This window comes from Zingiber officinale, chromosome 1B, assembly GCF_018446385.1.
Source record: "Zingiber officinale cultivar Zhangliang chromosome 1B, Zo_v1.1, whole genome shotgun sequence".
In the NCBI taxonomy this organism is placed as follows: Eukaryota; Viridiplantae; Streptophyta; class Magnoliopsida; order Zingiberales; family Zingiberaceae; genus Zingiber; species Zingiber officinale.
The window spans coordinates 169,176,624-169,193,359 of record NC_055986.1 but is presented as its reverse complement, the minus strand read 5'-3'; the positions used below and the strand labels follow the sequence as shown (position 1 = coordinate 169,193,359).

Here is a 16,736-nt window from a genome sequence, read left to right as displayed (position 1 = left end):
AAGGGAGCAGTTGGCAATATCTTCCTAGGGACCAGTGTCATCGACAGGCGGCATGGTCGGTGACATGGTGAGACAGAATTATACGGTGGAAGCTTCCACTATCACGTCAGGGATATGCTCAAGTTGTTAAGGTATGACGTCAGATACGTTTTTCTAACACGACCTTTCTAGGTATGTTTTGGGAAACGTACACACCTCGGGAAGCGTGCACACGCCTCCTGTGAGCTCTATATAAAAAGCCCCAAAGCTTTATCGGAGGTATATTTTTACTACTGTAGTTACAGTCACGCTGTTGTTCCTTTCTTCTCTACTTCATTCATTTGCTACTGGTGACTGACATGAGCGTCGAAGGGTCATCGCCGGGGAAGCCCTCCCTGGCTCGGTACTAACGATTCTGTGGTTGCAGGCTTAGCTCGTTGGAGATTCACGTTGTCTTCAGTCAACGCCTAGTCAACGTGAGCACCACCTCCTCAGCGTCCGTCTACTCACTCTCGAACAGGATCACTATCCTTCAAACAAGTTAATTCAATAGGGTCAAACTTTTTTATTTAAACAAAATGGAGGAAATTCCATGTACAAATCAAAGCTTAAGCACTCAGATGAATATTCTTGTGGTTTCTTTCACCTTCTCCGACCATAATAAACAAACGCTTACTAAGGCGAAGAAGGTCTATCAAGAATATTTAAGCATTCTTTCATGTGATTGTAGACAATATCAGAAAAAGAACCATTAGATCTCAAATATATTGGCAGCCTTTTCTTACTAAAGAAGAATGCAATCAGAAATATATTCTGTCTCCTACTTTAAAAAAAAAAAAAATGGACCAGTACACGAAGCTTCCATTATTTGAGGTCCCAAGAAAGAATTCATTGTATGTAATTTTATCCTACTTTTTATAAAAAATTATTTATGCATTCTTTCATGTGATTATAGACAATATCAGAAAAAGAACATTAGATCTCAAATATATTGGTAGCCTTTTCTTACTAAAGAAAAATGCAAGTAGAAATATATTCCGTCTCCTACTTAAAAAAGAAAAAAAAAAAAGATAGACCGATGCACAAATCTTCCGCTATGCGAGGTCTCGGAAAAATATTCATTGTACATAGTTTTACCTTGTTTTTTACAAGAAATTATTTTCAAGATTCAAACCCGTGATCTTTTGATCATAAAATAATAATTTTACCGTTACTTCAAGGCTCCCCTTCATTATGTCTCCTACTTAAAGAGAAAAAAAATACAAAAGAAATAAATCAAATTAACTTAAATTTTACTATAGTGCTAAATAAGACAGTTGCCAACTTTGAGAAAGTATGAACCACAGTGATAGCAATTTGGACTTCCAAACTAAAAACTTTCCATAGAACAAATCCATATCTACAAAGCCCATCAGTCAAAATGATAGCCAATATTGAGGAGGATCAACAAATACATTTTTTTAAATTTTTTAACAAGGGCGAATGGAAAAGTTAATCAACAACAAACATGAAGAAAGACAGTACAAAAAACGACATCATCCATTCAAATACGCGCACTACCAACCTGAATAAATAGGCAAACATAGGGCATTGTGGGAGCCCTACCATGAAGACCAGGGGGTGAACAAAGGATGTGCAAGCATCTATTGGTATGAGGAATAATCCATCTGATCCACTCTGAGGGATGATTTAGCTGCAATATTTAAAGAAATACCTTACATTGCAGATTGCAATTGCTTGTTCCCTGTAATCAGAAACAATCGAAGAAAGATCTGAGTTTGTGATTCTAACAGCTCGGGCACGTATCTTTGCTATCTGTAAGGGCCCTCTAAGAGAACAAATATCTTATCGTCATCAATGTTTCCACCCTCAAGTGCAAACTGAAGGGCAATTTTATCATCTTCATCTGTCACGTTTGGGTCAGCTCCCCTGCATTTTAATAAGACTATTAGCCAGACGAACGAAATATAAAGCCAATTTTTTTCCTCTATAAGAATCAGTAATAGCAAACAGAGGCACTATATGTAGGTCTAACACATGCAGCTGAGGTATTCCGATGTATCCAAGTTAAGAAAATAATACAATATCACATCTTATTAGAACATATTTCTGGAACTCAGACCAGTCATTGGTGAGAAAATGCAGAGAAAGAAAGTGACCTTGGAATTAGGAAAACATGGTGCAGACATTATGCATAGTTAAAAGGAATTCCCAAAATTCTCCTAAGATGGATATAGATTCAGTCTCAATATTTTTAACAAAGGAATTCACTAATTTGTCGTGTAAATTACCACTGTGTTCTTATTGCCTAGTGAAGATAAAGACAAAAAAGAATCACTTCAAACCATAAGCAATGAGCTTCTTGAGGATTGTTTAATACTCTACTGATGTGTTTTAATAATTTGGGTTCTTACTCTACTTTTGTAGTAGTCTCATACTCATGCCCGAGTCTGAATAACATAGTACTGCACCATTGCAATTTTGAAAATGGTAACAATTTCCTGAAAAGTTGTTTGGTTGGCAATCTAATGCCAGCAATATGTTTGGCAATTAATCAAAACAGGTCATTTTTAATGTTGGGCATGTATCCCCAAATACAAAATACTAAAAGAACAATAAACACGTTGAATAGTTACAAAGAATTTGGCACTAGATCTTATTGTGTTGTACAGACTAATTGTTGTTGCACTGTCTTTTATCCAGATGGTCATAAACCATCCAAACATGGAGCTCGGAACAAACCTAGCTCCCAAGATTTTATACTTAGGGCATCTCCAACCCATTACCAAAACACCAAATTTGGTGTAAATTTAACACCAAATTGCTCCGACCCATATACCAAATCTCATCCGAAATATGGTGATAAGGTGTTGCACTATTCACATCACCATATTTGGTGATGGAGAGATTTATTTTTTTGAATTTTATTATATTATTATAAAATCAAATGTAATTAATTAATAATTATTATTTTCTTTATCTTTATTTATAGTATAATTAAATGTAATTATTATTTATTATAAATTTAAATTAAGTGTATTTAATAGCATATTTAAATTTTATTATGTATATTTGTAAATATTTAATTTATTAAAATTATTATTTTAATTTTATTTAATATATTTTAATTATAATTACATGTATAAATTATCGCTAATTTCATAAACATAATACAATAAAATATTAAAAAAATTTATATGCATAAATATAAAATACATTACCCATTACATTGACATACAAAATAAAGATAGTAATGACATTAAATTAAAATATTACTAATACAAACTTAAAAATATGAATAACTAAGCTTAACAAACAAGTATATGGAACAAACGATACTAATAAAGCATACATAAACTTAAAATTACTTTAATAATATTATAATACTAATATTCAGGAAGATCACTCCCCATTCCACTAAAATAATTATGAAATTGCCTGAAAATATTCGTAGGATTATGAGATTCTTGATCTTCACCTTGATATTGATTAAGTTGTGATCCTTCTCCCTGTATTAGAGATGTTTGAGATCCTTCTTCTTGATGTGCAACTGAATGAGATCCTTGTACTTGCATTCTCTTTTGCATAATTCTAATGTGCTCATTGCGAATATATTCACACATCATCGGGTTAGAGATCGAGTTCAAATCTTTGAATAAAATTTTGGTTTCTTCCTTGTAAAGCATAGTATCTGCCATTTTTGTAGTAGTAGCAGTACTTGCATTCATTGCCTCAACGAGTTGAACATTAATATTAATTACCTTTGCAATTTGTTCATCATTCTTTTTCTTCATTTTTGCTTTTTTCACCTTTGGAGGGCGTTTATTAGAAGTAGCACCGCTATCTGAATCAGTGATATTAAGATCAAAAACAGACACACAAGGAGATGAAGGTGTATGAAATGCTTCCTCGAAGAATTGTTGTTCAGATGAACTAGCATGCATTTTGTTGTCGCGATTCCATGGATACTGATCCTGTCCGAATGCTGAATCAACGGACGCTAGGCACGTGGCGCGCTCCCCTAGTCGATGGCGTAGGCCTCCGAAGCTCCGGCGAACCTGCACAGAAGTCGGGTCGGGAAGGGGTTCCCGGCGGCGACCCTCCGACGCTCAAGTCAGGCGAAGCTCAACAGAAAGAAAGTGGCTCCAAGACTCCTAGAATGCGTACCTCCGGCGAAGAATGAGGGCCTTTATATAGGGCAGTGAAGAAGTGAGTGCACACCTACCGGGGTGTACACGTGTCCATGACCCATACCTCAGTAAGGGCTTGTCAGTGAGCTTCCCTAACCCATACTGCTACAGTCTCAGCATGTCCTCGATGGGACATCGGAATCCCCTGTCACAAGATTTGGAGCATGGCCTACACGTGAAACATACCTGCTGTCAGAAAAAGACCTCCTTTGTCCTTTTCCCCTTTGCTCCAGATCTATCGTCCGGGCGGACAGCTCCCTTAACATCCGGCCGGACATATGCGGTGGTTCCCCCACCACGTGCTTTGTGGAGACTATTAGCAGTGTTACCTTATGGCTTTGGCCGAGCGTACAGTCCGCTCGGCCCTGCGACCTTTTCCAATGAGCGCCGGAACCCTAATTTCGATAGGGCGCCTTTAACCATCAGCCGAACATCGTCCGGTCGGACAGCCGATCGGACCCATCCCTCCTGACGTTCGAATCCACCGGACGGTCAGTCGGCCGTCCGGTCAGGCCCGGTCCTTTCCGGACGGACAACTGCCGCTTTGACTTCCACGTGGCGTTGACCTCACCGAACGGGCCCCCTGTTCTTACCACCGGATCACTTGCCTCCCCTTCAAGTCTAGTCGAAGGAGGCGAATTGTCCGACTGACTGGACTACGAATCTGGCCGAACGGCTCCTCCGCTCGGCCAACCATAGAGACAGCCTTAAGCGAGTCAACGATGGCATTCACCGGATCTCCTCGTGTTTTGCGCCAATCTTCGACATTAAGGTTGATCATGCTTTCATTAAATGCTCCGAATGATTGAATGCCACGTGGAGCAATGCCATCTGCGCACGGCAGCGGTGACATGGTGTTTTGATGTGATCGAAGCGATTCGAAATGGACGGCCCGATGCATGCTTTGATTCCCGTCACCTGGATCCAACCGTGGAGGCCGCCCGACCCTCACCCTATAAATTCTTCGTTTTTCCTTCTCTTCCTCATTTGTCTCCGCGATTCCACCCATTGCCCCCTGCGCTTTGGAGCTCCGGCGATCCTGTTTCTGCTCTCCGACGCTCTCCGGCGCCTTTTTCGCGATCCCTTTCCGGTGTTTACTCCGCATTTCTTCCTCAGTTTCGATCCTTGAAACCTCCTTTCGTTTGCTGTTGTTTTCCTCCTGCCTTTTTGCCTTTTGATTCCTTTCGATCGGCCCATGGCTAGTTCTTCTAATCCCGCCGATCAGTCGCTCGGCCCATGGTACACCACCATGCAGTCCCGATTCGAACAGCGGGACTTCGATATTTTGACCGACAATTTTGAAATCCCAGAGGATTTCGAAATTCGTTTAGCTGGTCCTTCCGCTCGGCCTCACAGGCCGCCGCGCGGAGCTTTCTGTGTCTTCCGAGACCAGTTTACCGCCGGTCTTCGTTTTCCAGTACATCCTTTCATCATAGATGTCTGTAATTTTTTCGGTGTGCCGCTCGGTAGTTTAGTACCCAATACCTTCCGTCTCCTTTGCGGTGTTGTCGTTTTGTTCAAGATTCACAACATCCCCCTCCGACCGGAGGTCTTCTTTTATTTCTATTACCCCAAGCAAGCCGAGCCGGGCACCTTCATGTTCCAAGCTCGGCCCGGCTTGGTCTTTTTCAACAAACTTCCTACTTCCAATAAACATTGGAAGGATTATTTTTTCTACATCCGTATGCCCAATCAGGCAAACTTCCTGACCCAGTGGCAAGTCAGTCTGCCCCCCACTCCCGAGTTGAAGAAGTTCAAGACCCGACCGGACTACCTCCACGCTGCAAACATACTGGCCGGTCTGCGACTTGACATCAACAAACTTCTCCACGAGGGAGTGATGTACATCTTCGGGCTGAGTCCTATACGGACCCCTCTTCCGGCCGGCTTCGGTAAGAACTTTGGTTGGGCATTTGCTTTGATTTCTAACTGATTTCTTTTCCTTTCTTTGCAGCGGACATCGTTATGGATTCGGTCATGGCCGGTGTTTTGAAGAGGAAGGCGGCCGCTCTGGAAGCCGCGGCGGCCAGAGAAATTGAAGCTTTGGGTATCCAGCCGGTCGGATCTCACGAAGGGGAGAGCGGGACTCAGGCTGAGTCGACCGCTCCCGCTTCTCAGCAAAACGTGGCCAGCGGAGCTACTCCTCCTGGAGAGCTAACTGCCCCCGAGGAAGGTTCCGCTCGGGAGGAGGAGCAGCCCTTACAAAAGAGGCATCGAGTGGAGACTCCCCTACGGTCGGCAACCTCCGCGGTCCAACCGTCCGAGCGGGTCACTGCAACTGCTCGGGGCAAGGCGCCAGAGACCGAAACCATCTCGTCCGACCGGACGCCTTCGAATTGGGACGAGCCAGCTGCTCCAGTGGAGGCTATTCCAATCAGCACCCTTCCGCCCGCTCACCATTCAGCCCAGCGCTCGACCATTCATTCCCAGTTTTCTACGCCGGCTTCTGATCCCCTCCCGACCGCCGGTCAGACGACCCCCGGTCATGGCCGCACGATTCGGGTCACTCTTCATCTTCCGACTGAAGAGCTGATTCCAGAGGCCGACCGTCCATCTGCGCCCGAGCACACCATCACCTTGAAAGGGCCCCTAGCTGAGATGTGGGCCGATGCTCGGGCCCGCACTGCGCTGATACCCCTCGTAAATTTGGCTAACAGCCATATGCAGCAGGCCATAGGGGTAAGTCTGTAATCTACAAACTTTGGTGTTCATTTTTTCCGATCGACCGCTAACAGCTATAATTTTCTTTTGCCAGAGATGGGTGGAGGAAATTGCGGTTTCCAACCGCTTGGCCTTGGTGGATGAAGAGCTACGGCAACTGAAGGCCGCACGTCCGGCTCTCAAGGCCCTTCCTATTCCGAGCTGCAAAAGGAGCTCAAGCAAACGGTCGAGCAGAAGAAGACGACCGACCATGCCCACGCCTTGGCCGAGTCGGCGACAAGTCAAGTCGCTTGACACAAAAATAACCAGGCCACCACTCGGAAGAATACAACTATCTCCATCCGGAGAAGAAGAACGTTGAGGCTCGGGGCTCGGAGCTGAAGATAAAAGAGTTGACGGAGGAGCCGCTCGGCCGACGCGGAAAAGCTTAAGAATCGAACGAGGCCCTCACAGGCTCCCAGGCGGCTTTCAAAGAATATCAAGAAGCCGAGCCGAGTCGGTTCTGCGACAGAGCTACATCCGATCGCCCGAATTCTCGGAGAAAATTTGCGAGCGGATGTACTCAGCCTTGGCCATGACCGCCACTATGACCTATCTGAAGTCGAAGGGCCTTCTTCCGGAGTCCACCAATATTCCGGCCGGCGATCAGGTGGCGCTCCTAGATAACATTCCCAGGACCCTCTACGATTATATCGAGTAATTTTTGTAATTTGGCCACTCGGCTAAATATGGTCCCTTTTGTACTTAGGCCGCCCGGCCTGAGATTTTATTTTTAATGCAATGCTTTCCTTTCGCGCACTCTATCTTTTTGCACTTTGTCCTTTTGCTAATTAATATGTGTGTTGCCCACTCACCTATTATCACACCTCTGGCATTCGAAAGGCATTCTTGTGAAGTACTTGGCCATGCCCTTCTGCTCGGGCAAATATTCCGGACGCGTAACATTCCGCTTTGCTAGCAAGGATCGCTCGCTATAAGCCGACAAGAACCTTGGGACATTGAGCCGAGCGGAACGTAGAGTCGGTCGAACAATATTGGCGATGAACTTGGACACTTGCAGTCGGAGCTCGACGGTTTTCCGCTCGGAGGGTTTATAGACGCCGGCTCGTCTCTCGATATTTAGCGTCGGAGCTCGACGGTCTTCCGCTTGGAGGGTTTATAGACGCTGGCTCGTCTCTCGATTTTTAACATCAGAGCTCGACGGTCTTCCGCTCGGAGGGTTTATAGACGTCGGCTCGTCTCTCGATTTTTAACGTCGGAGCTCGACGGTCTTCCGCTCGGAGGGTTTATAGACGCCGGCTCGTCTCTCGATATTTAACGTCAGAGCTCGACGGTCTTTCGCTCGGAGGGTTTATAGACGCCGGCTCGTCTCTCGATATTTAACGTCGGAGCTCGACGGTCTTCCGCTCGGAGGGTTTATAGACGCCGGCTCGTCTCTCGATATTTAACGTCGGAGCTTGACGGTATTCCAGGTTAATTTTGACGCTGCCGATCGGAGATTCCATTGGCCATCCTTTGCATTAATTTTGCTTCCTGCATTACAAGGACATGGGCGACTAATATATACAAAAATGATTTACATTCGTGCACCTTTCACCCCACTCGATAAGGCTGGAGATGATTCGCACTCCACGGTCGATCCAGCTGCCGCCCGTCTTCATCCTCCAAATAATGTGCGCCCGATCGGAGTTTTTCAATAACCTTGAAGGGGCCTGCCCACGGTGCCTCCAGTTTGCCGACGTCGCCGACCGGCTTGACCTTCTTCCAGACAAGATCACCAACCTGGAATGATTTGGGGATTACACGGCCGTTGTAATTTTGCTTCATCCGCTGCCGATACGCCATTAACCGAACGGACGCCTTGGCTCGCTCTTCGTCGACCAAATCCAGCTTCATGTTCCTCCGTTCGGCGTTGTCATCATCATAGCTCTGGATTCGGACAGACTCGACGCCGACTTCAACCGGAATAACCGCCTCGCCGCCATACACCAAATGGAACGGTGTGACGCCTGTCCCTTCCTTCTGAGTCGTTCGGATGGCCCATAAGACGCCCGGCACTTCATCCGGCCAATTTCCTCCCAAATGGTCGAGCCGAGCGCGCAGAATACGAAGAATTTCCCGATTGGCTACTTCGGCTTGACCGTTGCTTTGGGGATAAGCCACGGACGTGAAGTGTTGCTCGATGCCGTACCTTTTGCACCAATCCTCTAGCACCTTCCCTGTGAATTGCCGCCCATTGTCGGAAACCAATCGGTGAGGGATGCCGAACCGACAGATGATGTGTTGTCAGATGAATTTTTTGACCATCTGTTCGGTGATCTTTGCCAGCGGCTCAGCCTCCACCCACTTGGAAAAATAATCGACCGCCACTAGCAAAAATTTCCTCTGCCCGGTTGCCATCGGAAATGGACCGACAATATCCATTCCCCATTGATCGAACGGACATGACACGGTTGATGTCTTCATTTCCTCGGCCGGTCGGTGGGAGAAGTTATGGTACTTCTGGCACGAAAGGCACGTAGATACTGTTCAAGCGGCGTCTGCTTGTAAGGTCGGCCAAAAGTATCCGGCTAGCAGGATCTTCTTAGCTAGTGACCGTCCGCCCGGATGTCCTCCACATGATCCTTGATGTACTTCTTGGAGGATGTAAGCCGCGTCTTCCGAGCTCACGCATTTCAACAGTGGGCGTGAGAAAGCCTTTTTGTAAAGCTGATCGCCGATGAGTGTAAACCGACCGGCTCTTCTCCTTAGCAGCTGGGCTTCATTCCGATCGGACGGTGTGGCTCCCGAGCGGAGGAACTCTATGATGGGTCTCCGCCAGTCGTATGGAAATGTGAGGCCTTCCATCCGGTCGACGTGCGCCACCAACAGTACTTTTTCAATTGATTGCTGAATGGTGACCGGCGTTACTGAGCTCGCGAGTTTGGCTAACTCATCGGCTGCTTGATTTTCTGCTCTAGGTATCTTCTGGACAATAACTTCTCTAAAGTCAGCTTTGAGCTTCTCGAAGGCTTCAGCGTAGAGCTTGAGCCGAGCACTATTGATTTCGAAGGTACCAGAGAGCTGCTGAGCGGCCAACTGAGAATCCGAGTGGACCACATGCCGAGCTGCCTGCAAGCCGGCTATGAGGGCCCCATACTCTGCTTCATTGTTGGTAGCTTTATAATCCAGCCGGACGGATAAGTGCATCTTCTCTTCTTGAGGGGAGAGTAACAATATTCCAATCCCGCTTCCGAGCCGAGTGGACGACCCATCCACATATATTCTCCACATAGCTTCCGGCTCCGACCTTTGCACCTCAGTCACAAAATCGGCCAAGGATTGCGCTTTGATCGCCGAGTGGGGCTAGTATTGGATATCAAATTCACTTAACTCCGTCGTCCATTTGATGAGCCGTCCAGATGCCTCTGGATTTAGTAGAACACGTCCGAGAGGGCTATTGGTTTTGACAATGATGGTATGCGCCAGGAAGTATGGACGAAGGCGCCGAGCGGCAAGGATCAGAGCGAAAGCCAGCTTCTCGAGCCCAGTGTAGCGGGATTTAGCATCTTTTAAAATGTGACTAAGGAAATAAACAGGCTCTTCTCCGCTCGACCTCACTAAAGCTGAGCCGATTGCATGCTCGGTTGAAGACAAGTACATATGAAGCGGCTCACCCACAGTCGGCTTGGCTAATATCGGGAGAGAGTTCAAATATGCCTTCAAATCGTCGAACGCCTGGTCGCATTCTTCGTCCCAGTGAAATTTCGTAGCTTTGCGTAAGATCTTGAAAAAAGGAAGGCTCCGGTCGACGGTTTTGGAGATGAACCTGGACAGAGCGGTTATCCGACCGGTCAAACGCTGCACCTCCCTTGTATTTCTTGGAGGCGGCATATCTTGTAGAGCTTTCACCTTGCTGGAATTTGCTTCGATTCCCCGTTCGGTCACTATGTACCCCAGAAAGCGCCCTCCTTTTGCTCCGAACAGGCACTTCTGGGGATTTAGCTTGACTCCATATTTGCGCAGCGCTCAGAAGGTTTCTTCCATGTCTTTGAAGAGATCGGCCGCTCGGATGGACTTAATGAGAATGTCATCCACATAAACTTCTAGATTCCGTCCGATATGCTCTCTGAATACTTTATTCATCAAGCGCTGATATGTGGCCCCCGCATTCTTCAATCCGAATGACATTACATTATAGCAATAAGTGCCGTCGGCCGTCACGAAGCTGACCTTTTCTTGATCTTCACGGGCGAGCGGCACTTGGTGATAGCCCTGGTAGGCGTCGAGCATACAGATTAATTCGCAGCCGGCCGTAGAGTCCACCAGCTGATCTATCCGGGGCAGAGGATAAAAATCTTTCGGGCAAGCTTTGTTGAGATCCCGAAAATCTATGCACACTCTCCACTTGTTGCCTGGCTTGGAGACTAATACTACGTTAGCCAACCAGCTCGGGAACTGCACCTCGCGTATATGGCCGGCCTCCAGAAGTTTTTCAACCTCCGCTCGGATGATGGAATTCTGCTCGGCGCTGAAGTCCCTTTTTCTTTGCTTTACTGGCCGTGCGTCCGGTTGGACATGTAGCTCGTGCTGCGCTATGCTCGGCAAAATTCCGGGCAGCTCATGTGTCGACCAAACGAAGACATCGTGATTTCTTCGGAGGCATTGGATCAGTTCTTCTTTCTGTTTCTCCTCCAGATCGGACGCTATAAAGGTTGTGGCCTCTGATCGGGTTGGGTGAATCTGCACTTCCTCTTTTTCTTCATAAATTAAAGAGGGTGGCTTTTCGGTGATGGCGTTTACCTCGACCCGGGGCGCCTTCCGAGCGAAATTGGCCTCTGCTCGGATCATCTCGATGTAGCATCGCCGAGCTGCTAGTTGATCTCCCCGTACTTCTCCCACTTTGTCCTCCACGGGGAACTTGATCTTCTGGTGGAAGGTTGAGACGATCGCTCGGAATTCACTGAGTGCCGGTCGTCCCAGAATGACATTGTAGGACGAGGGAGAGTCGACCACCACGAAGTTTATTGTCCTTGTCCTCCTGAGCGGTTCTTCTCCCAGCGAGGTAGCCAGCCGGATCTGTCCGACCGGCTGAACTTCGTTACCCGTAAACCCATAGAGCGGAGTTGTCATGGGTAACAGCTCGGCTCGGTCCATTTGTAGTTGATCGAACACCTTCTTAAATATGATGTTGACCGAGCTTCCTGTGTCAAATGAATACGCGGTGAATAGTGTAGTTAGCTATTACCGCTTTGATGAGTAGAGCGTCGTCGTGGGGCATTTCAACTCCTTCCAAGTCCCCGGGCCCGAAACTAATTTCGGGTCCTTCCGCTCGTTCTCGGCTACAGCCGACTGCATGAATATGGAGCTGCCGGACGCTCGCCTTTCTAGCTCGGTTGGAGTCTCCTCCGGTCGGCCCGCCAGCAATAAGGTTAATCTCGCCTCGGGAAGTATTGCTTCTATTTTCCTCTTCTCGAGCGGACGGTCGAGACCGTTCTCTGGACGCTCAGCGATTCTCCTGCCTTGGGGAACGATGCCGATCGGGAGTCTGTTGCTGCTGTGGCCTATCAGCTCGTGTCCGATCGGCTTCATGAGTTCTCTGTCTCCTGTCGACTGAGGGAGACCGTCGCCCGGCATTCCGGGGCACGGGATGAGTCACGAAGGGAAGACTTCGACAATCCCTTGTGTTGTGCGTATCCGTCCGGTGGAAGGAGCAGAACATCGGGGTCCATCTCTTCTTTGGCTTGGGCCAGGCGGCAGCTACCTCTTGCACATGGGATCTGGCGTGGGGGGATCGGATTGCTTCGGCCCTTGGTCCTCTAGGCGGCTGATAAGCGGCGTGCTGTTTCCGCTCGGCAGGGGGAGCCCGCTCGGTTGGAGTTTCTTTTTTCCTGGCCGCTTGCGCTTCTTCCACGTTGATATATTCGTTCGCCCGGTGTAGCATGTGATCATAGTCTCGGGGCGGCTTTCGGATGAGCGATCGGAAGAAATCCCCATCCACTAGGCCTTGTGTAAAGGCATTCATCATGGTTTCCGAGGTGGCCGTTGGAATGTCCATCGCCACTTTGTTGAACCGCTGAATGTAAGCTCGGAGCGATTCACGGGCTTCTTGCTTGATGGCGAACAGGCTCAGACTTGTTTTCTGGTAGCGTTGACTACTTGCAAAATGGTGGAGGAAAGCCGTTCGGAACTCCTTGAAGCTTGTGATGGATCCGTCCGGCAACCTCCGAAACCACCGTTGAGCCGATCCCGAGAGAGTGGTAAGAAAAACTCGGCATTTTACTCCATCTGTGTATTGATGGAGCGTAGCTGTGTTATCAAACTTACCCAGATGATCATCTGGGTCAGTTGTCCCATTATACTCCCCGATCGTCGGAGCGACGTAGTGCTTCGGCAGAGGATCTCGTAGAATAGCCTCCGAAAATTGGCGATTGATCCTCTCGGGCGATGCGTCCGCTCGGAGGGCTTTCCCTTTTCTGGCATCTCGTCTAGGCATTTCGTCCGAAGAAGATCCCCGATCTCTATGAGCTGCTGCGGCTTCTGGAGTGCGGAATAGGGCTCGATGAAATGCAACGGTGGCTTGAGGTGCTTCCGCTCGGCCCCCAGAAGCAGACGTTGCTTGCTGCTCCGGCCGCTTGGCTGTGGTTTTCTATTTTTGCTCCACAAGCTTGGCGGCCCTTATCTCGATCAGAGCGTCTAGCTCCTCCGTCGAGAGCGTCACCGTGTGTTGTCGTCCAGCATCGTCCATTGTTCCCGTTCGGATGCAGGAGCGTTCCCACAGACGGCGCCAAATTGATCCTGTCCGAATGCTGAATCAACAGACGCTAGGCACGTGGCGCGCTCCCCTAGTCGATGGCGTAGGCCTCCGAAGCTCCGGCGAACCTGCACAGAAGTCGGGCCAGGAAGGGGTTCCCAGTGGCGACCCTCCGACGCTCAAGTCAGGCGAAGCTCAACAGAAAGAAAGTGGCTCCAAGACTCCTAGAATGCGTACCTCCGGCGAAGAATGAGGGCCTTTATATAGGGCAGTGAAGAAGTGAGTGCACACCTACCGGGGTGTACACGTTGTTGGGGTTGCAAGGTTGCAAATATAGTCCCATATTGGAAATACATGGAAAAGATCATGGGTTTATAAGAGAAAAGATATCTCCATTGGTATGAGGCCTTTTGGGGAGAGCCCAAGAGCAAAACCATGAGGGCTTTGGCCCAAAGTGGACAATATCATGCTATTGTGGAGATATCTAAATTCTTTTCGATCCTACAAGTGGTATCAGAGCCCGGACTGCCAGAAGGTTTAACCGCCGACTGTGCACAAGAGCTATGGTCTGATTGAACCATGTGAGTACAATATTGACCTCGAACAAAGAAAGTGGGGGCTCCTATGTTCGGATCAAGAGGACCAGACACCAGGCAGGAAGTCCTAGTAGGTCGGGTGGACCGAGGGGCAGGAAGTCCTAGTTGTGGCTAGGCAAGGAAGTCCTAGTAGGTCGGGTAGACCGAGGGGCAGGAAGTCTTAGTAGGTCGAGTAGACCGAGGGGCAGGAAGACCTGGTGGGTCGAGGATCGGACGTGGGAAGCCCATGATCCTTTGTTTGAGGGGGGGATTGTTGGGGTTGCAAGGTTGCAAACATAGTCCCATATTGGAAATACATGGGAAAGATCATGGGTTTATAAGAGAAAAGATATCTCCATTGGTATGAGGCCTTTTGGGGAGAGCCCAAGAGCAAAACCATGAGGGCTTTGGCCCAAAGTGGACAATATCATGCTATTGTGGAGATATCTAAATTCTTTTCGATCCTACACACGTGTCCATGGCCCATACCTCAGTAAGGGCTTGTTAGTGAGTTTCCCTAACCCATACTGCTACAGTCTCAGCATGTCCTCGATGGGACATCGGAATCCCCTGTCACAAGATTTGGAGCATGGCCTACACGTGAAACATACCTGCTGTCAGAAAAAAACCTCCTTTGTCCTTTTCCCCTTTGCTCCAGATCTATCGTCCGGGCGGACAGCTCCCTTAACATCCGGCCGGACATATGCGGTGGTTTACTTGGGGAGGTCCCCCACCACGTGCTTTGTGGAGACTATTAGCAGTGTTACTTTATGGCTTTGGCCGAGCGTACAGTCCGCTCGGCCCTGCGACCTTTTCCAATGAACGCCGGAACCCTAATTTCGATAGGGCGCCTTTAACCATCAGCCGAACATCGTCCGGTCGGACAGCCGATCGGACCCATCCCTCCTGACGTTCGAATCCACCGGACGGCCGGTCGGCCGTCCGGTCAGGCCCGGTCCTTTCCGGACGGACAACTGCCGCTTTGACTTCCACGTGGCGTTGACCTCACCGAACGGGCCCCCTGTTCTTACCACCGGATCAGATGCAGTATTCATAGTGTCAGTGCTAAATTTTTCAATGTCTTTGAGAATATTCCAGACATGGTCAAATTTGAAACCCTTTGTGTATTTTGGGTCTTCTGCAAATAATATTTTGGCACAAGTTAACTGCAAGAAAATAATTAAACATCAGTTATGAAGACAATGATATGTATTAATAAATTTAGGCTTAGATTTTAAAGTTTAGATAGTCTAAAATAAATATGAGCATAGTAACTTACAATATCTTGTTCCGATGCTCCACTAGGATTGAGATGTTCAATTTGTCGAATGCAACCTTTCATTTTGGATACTGCACTTAGCATAAGAAGCATTCTTTTTTGCAAAGATCTTGGCGGTCGGCTATGATGCACAAAATTTGGATCTGCATGAAACTCTTTCTCAACTCTTGCTCAGAATTGATCCTTCGATTGGTTGATCCCAATGATTGGATTTTGTGAAATATGAAGGTAAACATGACATAAGTGTTTATCTTCTTCAAATGAGTATGAAGCTTGTCGGGGGGTTGCACTCATTTTAGTAGAAGAGAAACTCTCACAAATATTGTTGACATACAATGTGTTATACCAATATCTGGTAAGCTATTATATAGTGAAAAAATGTGAATATAAAATTATGCAAATTTTGATTCAGTGTCATGTCACGTCGCCTGCTAAACTTGTCCCGATGTTGTCATTGTTGTGTCACGTCATCTGTGCAAGGTTGTCCAAATGTGTTCATTGTTAGGTCACATCATCTGGACACACAAAAATGTGTGTTCAATGCCCGGTCATGTCGCCTGCTAAACTTGTCCCGATGTTGTCATTGTTATGTCACGTCATCTGTGCATATTTGTCCAAATGTGTTCATTGTTAGGTCACGTCATCTGTGCACACAAAAAATATGTGTTCAATGCTCGGTCACGTCGCCTGCCAAACTTGTCCCGATGTTGTCATTGTTGTGTCACGTCATCTGTGCATATTTGTCCAAATGTGTTCATTGTTAGGTCACGTCATCTGGGCACACAAAAATGTGTGTTCAATGCCTGGTCACGTAGCCTGCTAAACTTGTCCCGATGTTGTCATTTTTGTATCACGTCATCTGGGCACACAAAAATGTGTGTTCAATGCCCAGTCATGTCGCCTGCCAAACTTGTCCCGATGTTGTCATTGTTGTGTCACATCATCTGTGCATATTTGTCCAAATGTGTTCATTGTTAGGTCACGTCATTTGGGCACACAAAAATGTGTGTTCAATGCCCGGTCACGTCGCCTGCCAAACTTGTCTCGATGTTGTCATTATTGTGTCACGTCATCTGTGCATATTTGTCCAAATGTGTTCATTGTTAGGTCACATCATCTTGGCACACAAAAATGTGTGTTCAATGGCCGATCACGTCGCCTGCTAAACTTGTCCCGATGTTGTCATCGTTGTGTCACGTCATCTGTGCATATTTGTCCAAATGTGTTTATAACATACATTATAAATACATACCCCAAAAGCAACATGTACCTCATCCATTCAATTATCTCAGAAAATGGATAACAATTTATCATCTTCG

The 16,736-nt window shown here is 47.3% G+C and overlaps 1 pseudogene; it reads right to left on the bottom strand.

Moving 5' to 3' along the window:
• Positions 1–1,790: 1,790 nt before the first annotated feature.
• The window catches only part of LOC122045005, a 35,793-nt pseudogene continuing 20,847 nt past the window's right edge, over positions 1,791–16,736 (bottom strand).